The sequence below is a fragment of the Leucoraja erinacea genome, chromosome 40 (genome assembly GCF_028641065.1).
Source record: "Leucoraja erinacea ecotype New England chromosome 40, Leri_hhj_1, whole genome shotgun sequence".
Taxonomy (NCBI): Eukaryota; Metazoa; Chordata; class Chondrichthyes; order Rajiformes; family Rajidae; genus Leucoraja; species Leucoraja erinaceus.
The window spans coordinates 4,880,237-4,893,616 of record NC_073416.1 but is presented as its reverse complement, the minus strand read 5'-3'; the positions used below and the strand labels follow the sequence as shown (position 1 = coordinate 4,893,616).

General features: G+C 43.9%; 1 protein-coding gene across 3 annotated transcripts in view; it reads right to left on the bottom strand.

Annotated features, from left to right (window-relative positions):
- Positions 1-13,380, bottom strand: part of LOC129714716 (5'-AMP-activated protein kinase subunit gamma-1-like) — a 47,829-nt gene that overhangs the window by 31,022 nt on the left and 3,427 nt on the right. Inside the window, exon 1 of one of the 3 annotated variants that reach the window (XM_055664491.1) lies at positions 1,880-2,110. The exons of the other annotated variants lie outside the window; for them this stretch is intronic. The gene's annotated coding sequence lies outside the window, so the exon portion shown is untranslated. Of the gene's footprint in view, positions 1-1,879; positions 2,111-13,380 lie in introns of those variants that run through there. 3 annotated transcript variants of the gene reach the window in all.

Here is a 13,380-nt window from a genome sequence, read left to right as displayed (position 1 = left end):
CCCAGAAACTCAAACCTCTTGCCAGCAACAACAAAAAAGGTGCTTAAAATAGAACCGAAAACCAGTCCAAGTATTCATGTGACGGCACAGCCTGGGCAACAAGCACATCCACTTAAACGGAGATAAAACACAGCACTCAAGATGCAAGAGAAAGACGAGACCCTCAGGAAAACTTTGGCCATTAAGTACACGGAGAGATACTTTATCAAAATGATGGGCATAAACAGATATGTTAGTTACCAGGAAACACATCAAGGTTTCAAAGGTCTTTTATTGTCACATGTACCAATTAGGTACAGTGATTTGCGAATTACCATACAGCCATACGGGAAAAAAAAGCAACAAAACACACAACTACATAAAAGTTAACATAAACATCCACCACAGCGTATTCCCCACATTCCTCATTCTGATGGAAGGCAAAAAAAAATAATCAAATCTGCTTCCTCTGTATTCTCCCGTGGTCAGGTCATTCGAACCATCTGTTGGGGTGATCGAAGCACCCGCAGCCGGCGGTTGAAACATCCGCGCCAGGGCAATCGAAACTCCCGCGGCTTGGAGTTCCCGAAGTCGATCTCTGACCAGAGATTGCGAGCTCCGTGATGTTAAGTCCGCAAGCACCCATGGCTGGAGCTCCAAGGTCGATCCCTGGCAAAGGGATCACGGGCTACGCGATGGTAAGTCCGCAGGTGACCGCGGAGGAGTTCTCAAAATTGGTCTCCAGCAACGGCCGCCAACTCCTCGATGTTAGGCTGCAGTGCAGATGGAGATACGATACGGTAAAAAAATATATTGCATCTCCGTTGAGGTAAGAGATTAGAAAAAGTTTCCCCCAACTCCACCCCCACCCCCCATATAAAACAAGCTAAAGAACACTAATAACATACATTTAAGACATACAATTAAAACACAAAGAAGGAAAGGACATACAGACTGTTGGCGAGGCAACTGAAGTACACCCTTGCAACCATTAACCAGGTTAAATATAGCATTGGAAGGATTACAATGATTCATAACACCATTAGGAGTTATCTCCCGGATTAAAAGTGCTGCCTTACTGTGCAGATGAAGGTAAATCTCGCAAATTGAAGGCCTAGAATTTAGGTCTGTGTTCTTGGCATCTGCCACTGGTCTAACTACAGCTTTTAAAAGGAGAGGCAGGGTGGCTTTCAATGACGTTAGTGGGCTAGGACACAGGCACTGGTCTGACTCACAGCGAGTCAGAGGAAACATTGCTAAATGGCAAGTATGGTACAAAGGACAGACATCTAATAAGCATTTCACACATCCAGGGTGCAGAATAAAGGAAGTTAAACATAGAGGCGAGATAAAGCAAACTAAAAAGCGAACAGAATTGATCACGATACGAAGAATCAATAGTGTCACGGATACAGGGTAGCTGCCAAGCCTTCAGTTTATTGGGGCCACAATTCTTACACAAGACCAGAAGAAATAGGAGCAGTAGGCCAATCAGCCCTTTGAGCCTGCCTCCCTAGTTATCAAGAACATAGATCGTCTACTAACTTATCTCCATTTTCCAGCACTATCCTGATGTACTTGATTCCCTTTACTATTAATATCCTACCACAACCAGAGAGCAGTGCTGAACTACTATCTACCTCATTGGTGCCCCTCGGACTATCCTTGATCAGACTTTGCTGGCTTTACCTTGCACTAAACATTATTCCCTTATCATGTATCTACACACTGTAAATAGCTCAATTGTAATCATGTATTGTCTTTCCGCTGACTGGAGAGTATGGCTCCCGATCAAACGCCAAGGAAGAGAGCAGAGTACTGCACTCATGAATCAGTTTAACGTAACTCCACTGCTGGGTCCTGTCATTGTGACTTCACTGCGAGGCAGAGATATCTTTACCTTCAGAGCATCACCTGTGTCCACTGGAAGATGGGAATGGTGTTGACAAGTAACATCAGACACTGCTCCGTACAGCCCACACTACAGAACTGTACAGAGCCTTTTGAACAAAAGCTCTGGTCCTGGGAAGCTGGTGCCCCAACATCATCTCCTATTACTTTCAATCAACACCACTGCTCAGTCAGCAAAGCTCACCAGAGTTTCCAGCAGCCTGTTACTTTAATTCTCCACACCTCTCTGACCTGTTTTAAGCCACCCACATGTTTCAACAGATCCCAGCACCTCACCACTCCCTTCTTCTTCTTCTTCTTCTTCTTCTCCTTCTCCTCCTCCTCCTCCTTCTCCTTCTCCTTCTCCTTCTCCTTCTCCTCAAGTTGATTGCATTAGTCGAAACAGGGCGGACCACATGAAGGTTGCAATCTTCCACCCCACCACCAGCCTTCAAGTTAGTGCTAGAGTTAGAGTTAGCGTTTCTGCTCAGATAATATTGTTGCAGTAATGAAAGAGGGGGACCATAACAGTAGCAGACAAAGGCAAGTACACACAGCCCTTTGATCTCATTTAACCTTGGAGCAGAATCTACGCCATTCCTATGTCTCAGGAACCGCTTGCCTGCCTCATCCGCACAACTCCAAACCATTTATTCCATGGCAAATCACGTTGTCATCGAATTACACCAACGATAAAGGTAACACCACCCTATAGTTCCCATCCGATCCTGCGCACTGGGAGTTTGAAACGCTGACACAGATCTTAGAGAGCACATAAACAGCATTCACAACCAGGCCACACAAGAAACTAACCAGAACTACATGATGCAACCTGTAATTGAATCACACAATAGCTGTTCTTGGGCTGAACAACACACAGAGAAGCCTGTCTCGACATGAATAATTAAAGTAAATCACCATAGCTGCAAGTTATACAACAGCGGTTGCAATGCAGTCATGTTTAAACTTTGCGTTCATTTTAAGATCAGGTGCAGAATAAACAATTTTGCTTTGAATCGGCCTATCTACAGACGGATGTAATTTATAATCCCGGGCGTTTAGAAGAATCGGTTATATTTAAGCTATTTCACTGGAACGTACTCAATCCTGAGGGGGGTTACCAGCACAGACACAGAGAAGATGTTAAAGACTAAGGCAGCTAGTCTATGGATATGGAGTTACCAGGAGTAATTTATTCTGAGGTGTGTGGATCTTTGGAAGCCACAACTTCATCAAATTGTGGAAAGTGAGCCATTAACTCATTTAAAGCTGACTGGAGGAGCAGCACCCCATATTCTGCTTGGGGTAGCTTGCAATCTAACGGTACAATCATTGAATTCTCCAATTTTGGGTAACTAATGTACAAACAACCCCCTTTTTTCCTTCTCCCTCATCTTCCCTGTGCCTCACCTCGGCTCGTACCCATTTCTCTGCCCCCATATTCCTTCCTCTGGCTTCACAATTTGCAACCTCTTCTATCCTTATCTCACACCTTTTGGCCTTTGTCCAACCATCTGCCTATCAAACCGCCCCCTCACCCTTCCCATTTCTTGCAAGGCTCTCTTCCAGCATCCCACCCCAATCGGTCTGAAGAACAGTCCCAACCCAACCCAACCGTCACCTATCCATGTTCCCCAGGTATTTCTTGCAAGGCTCTCTTCCAGCATCCCACCCCAATCGGTCTGAAGAACAGTCCCAACCCAACCCAACGGTCACCTATCCATGTTCTCCAGGTATGTTGCCTGACCCGCTGAGTTACTCCAGCACTGTGTGAAACGTCACCTATCCATGTTCTCCAGGTATGTTGCCTGACCCGCTGAGTTACTCCAGCACTCTGTGAAACGTCACCTATCCATGTTCTCCACAGATGCTGCCTGACCCGCTGAGTTACTCCAGCACTTGTGAAACGTCACCTATCCATGTTCTCCACAGATGCTGCCTGACCCGCTGAGTTACTCCAGCACTCTGTGAAACGTCACCTATCCATGTTCTCCACAGATGCTGCCTGACCCGCTGAGTTACTCCAGCACTCTGTGAAACGTCACCTATCCATGTTCTCCACAGATGCTGCCTGACCCGCTGAGTTACTCCAGCACTCTGTGAAACGTCACCTATCCATGTTCTCCAGGTATGCTGCCTGACCTGCTGAATTACTCCAGCACTTTTTGGTCATTTTTTAAAAAGCTGAGATTGATAGGTCTTTGGGCTACAGGGGAATTGAGGGAGTAGGCAGTGAAGTGCAGCCAAGGGCATTATTAGCCATAAATGCTGGAGGAACTCAGCGGGTCAGACAGCATCTCTGGAGAAAAGAAATAGGTGACGTTTCGGGTTGAGACCCTTCTTCAGACTACGCATTAATAGCCATGATCATATTGAAGTGCAGAGTGGACTGAAGTGGCTGAGAGCTCCATTCCAGTTTCCTACATCCTTCATTCTTACAACAACATGATATTTTTGCAGAATAGCTATTTGGACGGTGGCGCAATGTGCTTGAAAGAAACAGCCACACAACACCCTAGTTCGACCACAAGGAGCACCGCATGCAAGCCTTGGCACCATGCCAAGCACATATTGGGTTTGGAGGGATTGTAGATTAGATTGACCAGAATGATATACAGACTCACGAGGGTTAAACTGCAATTAAGATTTCACAAACTAGGTTTGTCATCTCTGGAACTTCAAAGTGACGGGATGATTTATTCAAACTCTCCAAAGGGGAAACAGATTCGATACAGAAGGAGAATATTTACCTGGCACGAGGGAGTCACTGTCGAAAAATTAGAGCAAGGCCTTCTAATTGTGAATTACATACAGAGGGTACGAGCAACTTGAAACCTTTTCTCTATAGACAGCTGTATTGTGCTGTTGAAGCAAAAGTGTAAAGGGATCTGGGACAGAGGCAGGTGACCGGAGACAGATTACAGATCAGCCATGATCTCTCTGAATGGAAGATGATACTCCAGTAGGTAAATAGGAATATGAGGCAGCCCAGTGAAAGCAGTTAACCATTTCTCCACTGCATGTACTCCTGTTCCCATCATTGGCGATACATTATAAGGACGGGTACTGAATGACTCTGCTGTAAATGAGGACTGCGACTTATGCCGCAAAGGATGCAATTATCTTTTTTTTTGTTAAAGCCTTAGGAAATTACCAAGTATAGATTCATAAGTAGGGAAAAGATGCAACATCAGAAACTGAAGGATGGAGGGAGGTGGGGGATAAAACCAAAAAGTAAGTTTCTGTTTGTGTTGATAGTTGTGGGGATCAGTGTTACAAGCAATTGTTACAGGAGATTCGCAAGAGTGCACAGCAAGAACGATTTAGAGACAGGCAGTCATACAGCATGGAAACAGGCCTTGAGGCCCAACTCGTCCTGCTCATCAGGATGTCTAAGCTAGTCCCAATTACCCACGTTTGGTCCGTATATCCCTCTAAACCTTTCCGATACATGTGCCTCTTCAAACGTCTTTAAAATGTTTTTATAGCACCTGCCTTCTCTGGAAGCTCGTTCCATATACCCACCATGTGGGTGAAAAAGTTGCCCCTCAGGTTCCTATTATATATTTCCCCTCTCATCTTAAACCTACAGCATGTCTTTAGATTAGTTTAGTTTAAAGATACAGCGAGGAAACAGCCCCTTCGGCCCACCGAGTACGCACCAACCAGCGATCCCCGCACACTAACACTATCCTACACACACTAGAGACAATTTACACTTAGAAAAATTGAAATTAGGTGCAGGAGTAGGCCATTCGGCCCTTCGAGCCTGCACCGCCATTCAATATGATCATGGCTGATCATCCAACTCAGTATCCCGTACCTGCCTTCTCTCCATACCCCCTGATCCCCTTAGCCACAAGGGCCACATCTAACTCCCTCTTAAATATAGCCAATGAACTGGCCTCAACTACCCTCTGTGGCAGAGAGTTCCAGAGATTCACCACTCTCTGCGTGAAAAAAGTTCTTCTCATCTCGGTTTTAAAGGATTTCCCCCTTATCCTTAAGCTGTGACCCCTCTTATTGACTTATACTAAGCCAATTTACATACATACCTATACGTCTTTGGAGTGTGGGAGGAAACCGAATTTCTCGGAGAAAACCCACGTAGCCACGGGGAGAACGCACAAACTCCGTCCAGACAGCACCCATAGTCGGGATGGAACCCAGGTCTCTGGTGCTGCAGGCACTGCAAGGCAGCAATTCTACTGCTGCACCACCGCGCCGCCCATGTCCTCTGCTTCTTGATTCCCCCATCCCTTGGAAAAAGACTGTGCATCTAACCTATCTATTCCCCTCACGATTTTATACACCTCTAGAAGATCACCACTCATCCTACTGCGCTCCAAGGAAATCTCATAAATCTACTCAAAATCTTCTCCTGGGTAAATAAAGTGGCACACACAAACAACCCTGTGGTTCAAATCTGCCTGTATCTTCATCCTATCTCATTGAAAGGTCTGTTGAGCATTAGTCCCTTTGAATAAGTACAATATTAATGGAAAATTGCCAGCTGTAATGAAAATTAGCAACCAGCATCAGAACTGGAACACACTGCCCGAGGCAGGTACTCGCACAAGATTTAAGACGTAAGCACTTGAATCGCAAAGGCAAACAAGGTTCCAGACCAGGCACTGGTAAAGGGGATTAGTACAGATGGGTTCTTGAAACTTGGAGACACAAGGAACTGCAGATGCTGGTTTATAAAAATAAAACACAAGGTGCTGGAGTAACTCAGCGGGTCAGGCAGCATCTCTGGAAAACATGGGTCTGAGGAAGGGTCCAGACCCAAAACCGCACCGATCCACATCCTCCAGAGATACTGCCCGATCCGTTGAATTATTCCAGCATTGTGTGCACTACGCAAGATTCCGACCTATGTCTGAGGGCATCAGGGTTATGGGGAGAAGGCAGGAGAATGGGGTTGAGACGGAAAGATAGATTGGCCATGAATGAATCGTGGAGTGGATGGGCCAAATGGCCTAATTCTACTCCTAGAACTCATGAACTCTCCAGTGCCTTGTGGTTTATGTTTATTATTGTCACGTATACCGAGATACAGTGAAAAACGTTGTTTGCACGCTATCTAATCGGATCAGATAAATAAATACAACCAAGTCAAACTATAATCAGCAGTCCGGGATGGTATTTAATTGCATCCAGAGAGCATTCTCCTCTGTTCAACAGTGATACAAGAATGAAATGTGACCACAATCACCCTTCACACTGCTCCAAGTCTTTTATACACCTTTCCCGTACCATCATTTGTTTGGACTAAGGAAATGAGGATTCCCATTCCACATTTTCCCACAAAATTGCACTTTTTGGGAGAAATTTCACTCAAGATCTTTCCTCTCCTATGGAAGATTAGTTATGGGCAGCATACACTTTTTTTTGTGTGGGAATGTAGGCTTATTTTGTTATAACGTTGATAGGATAAAGCCATGGATCGAGGCCAGAATAACTGCTGTGAATCACAAATTATTACAATTAAGTCACATAAATTCTAATAAAACATCATCTTTGATGTCACCAATGCTTACTAAACTCAATTATATCAAACAAGCCAATTGTAAATTAATGCCAACCACATCAGTTCACACACTTTATTGTTTCACATGGTAGTTATTTGTTTTGGAACCATGCATAGTTATATTAGAGAATGGTTCTTATTATTGTCAAATACAAAAGCCTCTTAGACAAATCCAGACTACTTGAAATGCAAAAATAACCTCAACAGATCGAAGAATCGCTGGTCAGTGGTGGCTCAATCACATTTTTTACAGGCAATAATTCTGAAGAGGAAATAGGTGGACAATGCTGCTTTATTGTGGCAATGGAAGTAACATTCACTGACATACAGTGTAATACTGGACAGTGACACCCCTCTCCAGGCTTCTCGTACAGAACTCAAATGAGTTTCAAATGGGCGGCACAGTGGCGCAGCGGTAGAGCTTCTGCCTTGCAGCGCCAGAGACCCAGGTTCCATCCCGACTATGGGTGCTGTCTGTACATTCTACCCGTGACCTGCGTGGGTTTTCTCTGAGATCTTCGGTTTCCTCCCATACTCCAAAGACGTACAGGTTTGTAGGATAATGGGCTTGGTATAAAATGTAAAATTGGCTCTAGTGTGTGTAGGATAGTGTTAGTGTGCGGGGATCGCTTGTCGGTCGGACTCGGTGAGCCTGTTTCCGCACTGTATCTGTAAACTGAACAAACGGCTTGGGAGTGAGGGGACCAACCAACCTGGTGAAACCTGTTAACCGAATTGATTAAAGCTGTTAACATTCACACGAATATTAAACAGTCTCCTCAGATGTGGGAATTTGAATCAGAAAAGTACTGAATTATTCAAGACCAGTGTTACGGTAATGCTGCACTGAACCTCATTGTCGTCATCACATGGGAAGTAGCAAATCAAATTTTAACGGCTATTAAATTCTATGAAAAAAGGAATTATTTGAAATTTATCCCATTACATTGCTGAAATCGAATATTTCTGACTGCGATCTCTATTTCTTAATTGATTGATTGAAAGATACAGGATGGAAACAGGCCCTTCAGCCCACACCAACCATCCGTTCACACTGGTTGTATGTTATCCCACTTTCTCAGCCACTCGGGGCAATTTATAGAAGCCAATTAACTTACAAACCCGTGGGTCTTTGGGATGTGGAAGGAAACTGGAGCATCTGAAGAAAACCCACGCGGTCACAAGGAGAACATGCAAACAGACTTGAATATTTGAACAGACAGAACTTGCACACAGACGGCACCCTTGGTCAGGATTGAACCCGGTTCTCTGGAGCTGCGAGGCAGCAGTTCTACCCGCTGACAGTCTGTGCCACCCAAATGTTAATGCCAAACCCTTCACAGGACCACAACTCTAATTCTGCCGCTTCACTCCAAGCTGAAGAGCATCAGTATGTTACCAGAATTTGACAAACCTGCTAAAATACCGATGGTCTTGAATTTGGAGAAGAGTTTTTAAGTATAGAAACATAGAAAATATGTGCAGGAGTAGGCCATTCGGCCCTTCGAGCCTGCACCGCCATTCAATGTGATCATCCAACTCAGTATCCTGTACCTACCTTCTCTCCATACCCCCTGATCCCTTTAGCCACAAGGGCCACATCTAACTCCCTCTTAAATATAGCCAATGAACTGGCCTCAACTACCTTCTGTGGCAGAGAATTCCAGAGATTCACCACTCTCTGTGTGAAAAATGTTTTTCTCAATTCGGTCCTAAAGGATTTCCCCTCTATCCTCAAACTGTGACCCCTTGTCCTGGACTTCCCCAACATCGGGAACAATCTTCCTGCATCTAGCCTGTCCAACCCCTTAAGAATTTTGTAAGTTTCAATAAGATCCCCCCTCAATCTCCTAAATTCTAGCGAGTACAAGCCGAGTCTATCCAGTCTTTCTTCATATGAAAGTCCCGACATCCCAGGAATCAGTCTGGTGAACCTTCTCTGTACTCCCTCTATGGCAAGAATATCTTTCCTCAGATTTGGAGACCAAAACTGTACGCAATACTCCAGGTGTGGTCTTACCAAGACCCTGTACAACTGCAGTAGAACCTCCCTGCTCCTATACTCAAATCCTTTTGCTGGGACAGTCTTTTGTAGTTGAATTCTTTAGACAGTTTCTTTTTGAGAAAGCGATGTTTGATATCCACAATAAAGTATGGTCATCGGGGAGTCTAAAGATGGGGGGCGTAAATACAGGCCACTCATAAATTCAGACAAAACTTTGTTTATCCACAGAGTGGTTAGAATGTGCATCACAATACCACAAGATGTGGTTGCGGTGAAAAGGCTTACATTTGAAAGGAAGCAAATATTCAAGTCTGTTGCATCTCCAGCAGTACAGCTCAGGTTTCATGTCCAACAAGACAAAAATCAGAACTAAACCCCTGTAGTGAACAGGAAATGAAAATCAATTGACTTTGGCCTCTAATTAAAAAAAAATCTAAGTCAGGAATTACAACCAACAGAAAATAAAAGAAACAAAATTGGATGAGTAAGGGTAGATAGAAATACGTCACGAGAAAACTATGAACTGGTTTAATGTGCTAACATTCTCTGTGATGGAGGATCCAATCGATGTCTACAAAATGTCTGGAGTTCAAACTCTTATTTTCCCCAGAGCCATTGGCACGGTCTCAATCCGTCTTTCAGTGCAAGGACGTGAAGTGAATAATACAGGGTGTGACAACTGACGTGTCGTAGGGATCATTGGTGCTGGGAACTCCACTTTTGTAAACAATTCATATAAAGGACATGCAGAATGGGACTGAAAGCACAGTTGTTAAATTTGCAGATGACGCAAAGATATGCGGGAAAGTACGTTGTGAAGTGGACGTAAAGAGATTACTAAGGAATAGAGGTAGAATAAGCGAGCGGATGAAGTTCTGGAAAATAGAGCATAATGCGGAAGTGCCCAGTTCAGCAGGATACATTAAAAAAACATTTTGTTCAAATGATGACAGATTGGAGATGTGGATGGACCCGTGTCAGTGCACAATTCACAACAGACTAGTATGTAGGATCTGCAAGTAATTAGGAAAGGTGACAAAACATTGCTTCACTGTGAGGGGAACTGAATATAAAACTAGTGAGTTTGTGCTTCTGCATGGTGGCATTAGTGAGCTCACACCTGGAGTACTTAGTTTCCTTTTGTAAGGAAGGTATTGTTATTGGGTTTTTTATGGCCATGTCTACCGAGATACAGTGAGAAGCTTTTGTTTGCATGCTATTCAATCAAATCAGATAATACTATACATGAGGACAATCAAACCAGGTACAAGTACAACAGGTAGTGCGAAGAATACTGATGTGCAGAATAGAGTTTCTCAGCACTGTAACGTAACAGTTCCAGAGAAAAAGTCCAATGGTGTAGAGAAAAAGTGTAGAATACAAAGTGCCAGAGTAACTCAGCGGGTCAGGCAGTAACTCTGGAGGGCATTGATTGGCGACGTTTCCAGTCGAAACCTTCGTCATATTCGATCCTGGAGAAGGGCCCCGACTCAAAATGTCAAGAACACGAAGAAGGGTCCTGGCCCAAAAACTCACTGATCAATGACCTCTAGAGATGATGCCTGACCCGCTGAGTTAAAGCACTTTTTGTTCTACACAAGATTCCAGCATCTAAAGTTCCCTGTGTGTTGAAGGATGTTCATGTGATGGGAGCAGTCCAGAGAAGATTTACTAGACTAATGCCCGGATTGCATTCCGAGATCAGGATTGACGGGCTAGCTCATATCTGATGGAGTTCACAAGAGGGGACCTGGTTGAAACGTTGCAAGATCGTGAGGGGCCAGGACTGGGTCAATGTTGAGGGGATGTTTCCTCGTGTGGGAGAATCTGCAACTAGGAGGCCACTGTTTAAAAAAAGAGGTTGCCCATTTAATACAGATGATGGGAAGTTTTTTTTCCCGCCTGGGGAAGGGGTGGGGGGGGATGAAACTTTGGAATTCTATGTCTCAAAGGGTCTTGAAATGTTTTTAAAGGCAGAGAGAGATTCTTGATGAGCAAGGAATGGAAAGGTGATGGGGTGGATCAGAATGTGAAGCCGAGGTTACAATAAGAGCAGCACTAACAGAGTGGGTTTGAAGGGCTGAGTGGCCCACTCCTGCTCCTAATTGTAAGCACAAGTTAAACTCCTTATGTGCATGCAACTCCTTGTGTCGCCTGGGTTGGGCACCATCTTGGAAGCTGTCAGCAAAGCATAAAATGTTGAGCGTTGGCACCAACTTTCCAAAGAGAAAAGAGGTGGCGCTGTATTCAAGTTGTTTACGGCAGATTTCAGGCTGTCAAATGAAGCATTAAGCCATGTCAAATTTCGAAGCGTAATCATTTTACGCTGCAATACATTCTAATTTTTGCGACAGTTGCATTTGCTTAGACTGCATTTGATAGGAACAATTACACACGCACACATATATATTGCATAATCAGTTTGTGTAACTCCAATCTGCACAAAGAATGTAAAGAAATCCTTCACCATCTCTGGGAGGTACAAATGTATATGAAAGCTGCATCATTCGCTTTGCCACATCTGAAAACAATTAGGCATCTGATACATTGCTCATGTTATTGACATTAGTTATGTCCAGCTGGACCATGTAGCACAGTAATGTTGCACACCAAATCCCACCGACCACCATTGTAGAATAACCTTGTGTGGCACTTGACAAATGCATTGTGAAAATCAAAATGTCTACTTCTATTGGTTGTCTCTTCTACTGACAACTACAAATAACAAACTTGTCACACACAATTCATCCTTTCCAAAATCCACACCACTCTGCCCCATCACATTGTGATTTTTCTCACCACCGCCATATTAAACAGCCCCAATAACAAATTCTAGACCCTTCCCCCACCACCTATGTAGCTACTTAAAATTGGAGAATTCAATGTTCATACTGTTGGGTTGTAAGCTGCCCAAGCTGAATACGAGGTTCTCCAGAGATGCTGCCTGACCCGCTGAGTTACTCCAGCACTGTGGGGTTTTTTTAAATGCAAACCAGCATTTCCAGTTCCTTGTTTCTATTCCGGGGTGGAAGATTGCAACCTTCACGTGGTCCGCCCTGTTTCGACTAATGCAATCAACTCGACGTGCACAAACGGAAGATCAAATAGAACAAGTTGTCCAACAGCTTTAGGCTGTGCACGCCACACGAAAGAAGAAGTTTCTATTCCAACATGTTGTGTTTTTTTTTACTTAAGATTCCAACATCTACAGTTCCTTGTGTCTCCATTCTGATGAAGGGTCTTCAACCATATATGTTAGCTGTTTCTTTCTCCAGAGATGCTGCCTGAACTCTGTGGCCAACACTTTGTGTTTTTACCCTTCATTCGAAGTTCATCAGGTTATTGACCTGAAATCTTAATTATGTTTCTCTCTCCACGGATGCTGCCGGAACCACTAAGTTCTGTCACACTTTCCAGCATTTTATGTTTTTATCCCAGTCTTACTTGTGCTAGTTTCCCGGTAAAATTAGGAATATAGTTGTATGCACATTGTAATCTTCTGATCCTTTCCCAACAAACCCAGTTCTTTATAACGCCAAATTAAAATTAGCCTTAAACAGTGAAAACTGAGGGTGCTCTGGTTTCCTCCCACATCCCAAAGATATGTGCACTTGTAGGTTGAGCATGTAGGGAGTCAACGCAAAAGTGGGATATCATAGAACTAGTGTGAATAGGTGGTTGATGGTCAGTTTGAACTCAGTGGGACGAAGGGTCCGTTTCCATGCTTTATCTCTAAATGTTAACCCATAGTTGACCAAGATGTTCTGCACACAAGTGAATGCTATTCATCCAGGTAATGTGTTTTGTACTGTCGTGTAGAAGGCCACAAATAACAATTCATTTCTTTCTCACACTAAACAGCCACTATTATACAGTCCATGAATATTATTTCATCTCTGGGTACAAATGCGTTTTGTTGAGACAGACGAACAAAAAAATGGGCCATTTTATCTGTCAAATAAGTAAAAGCGTG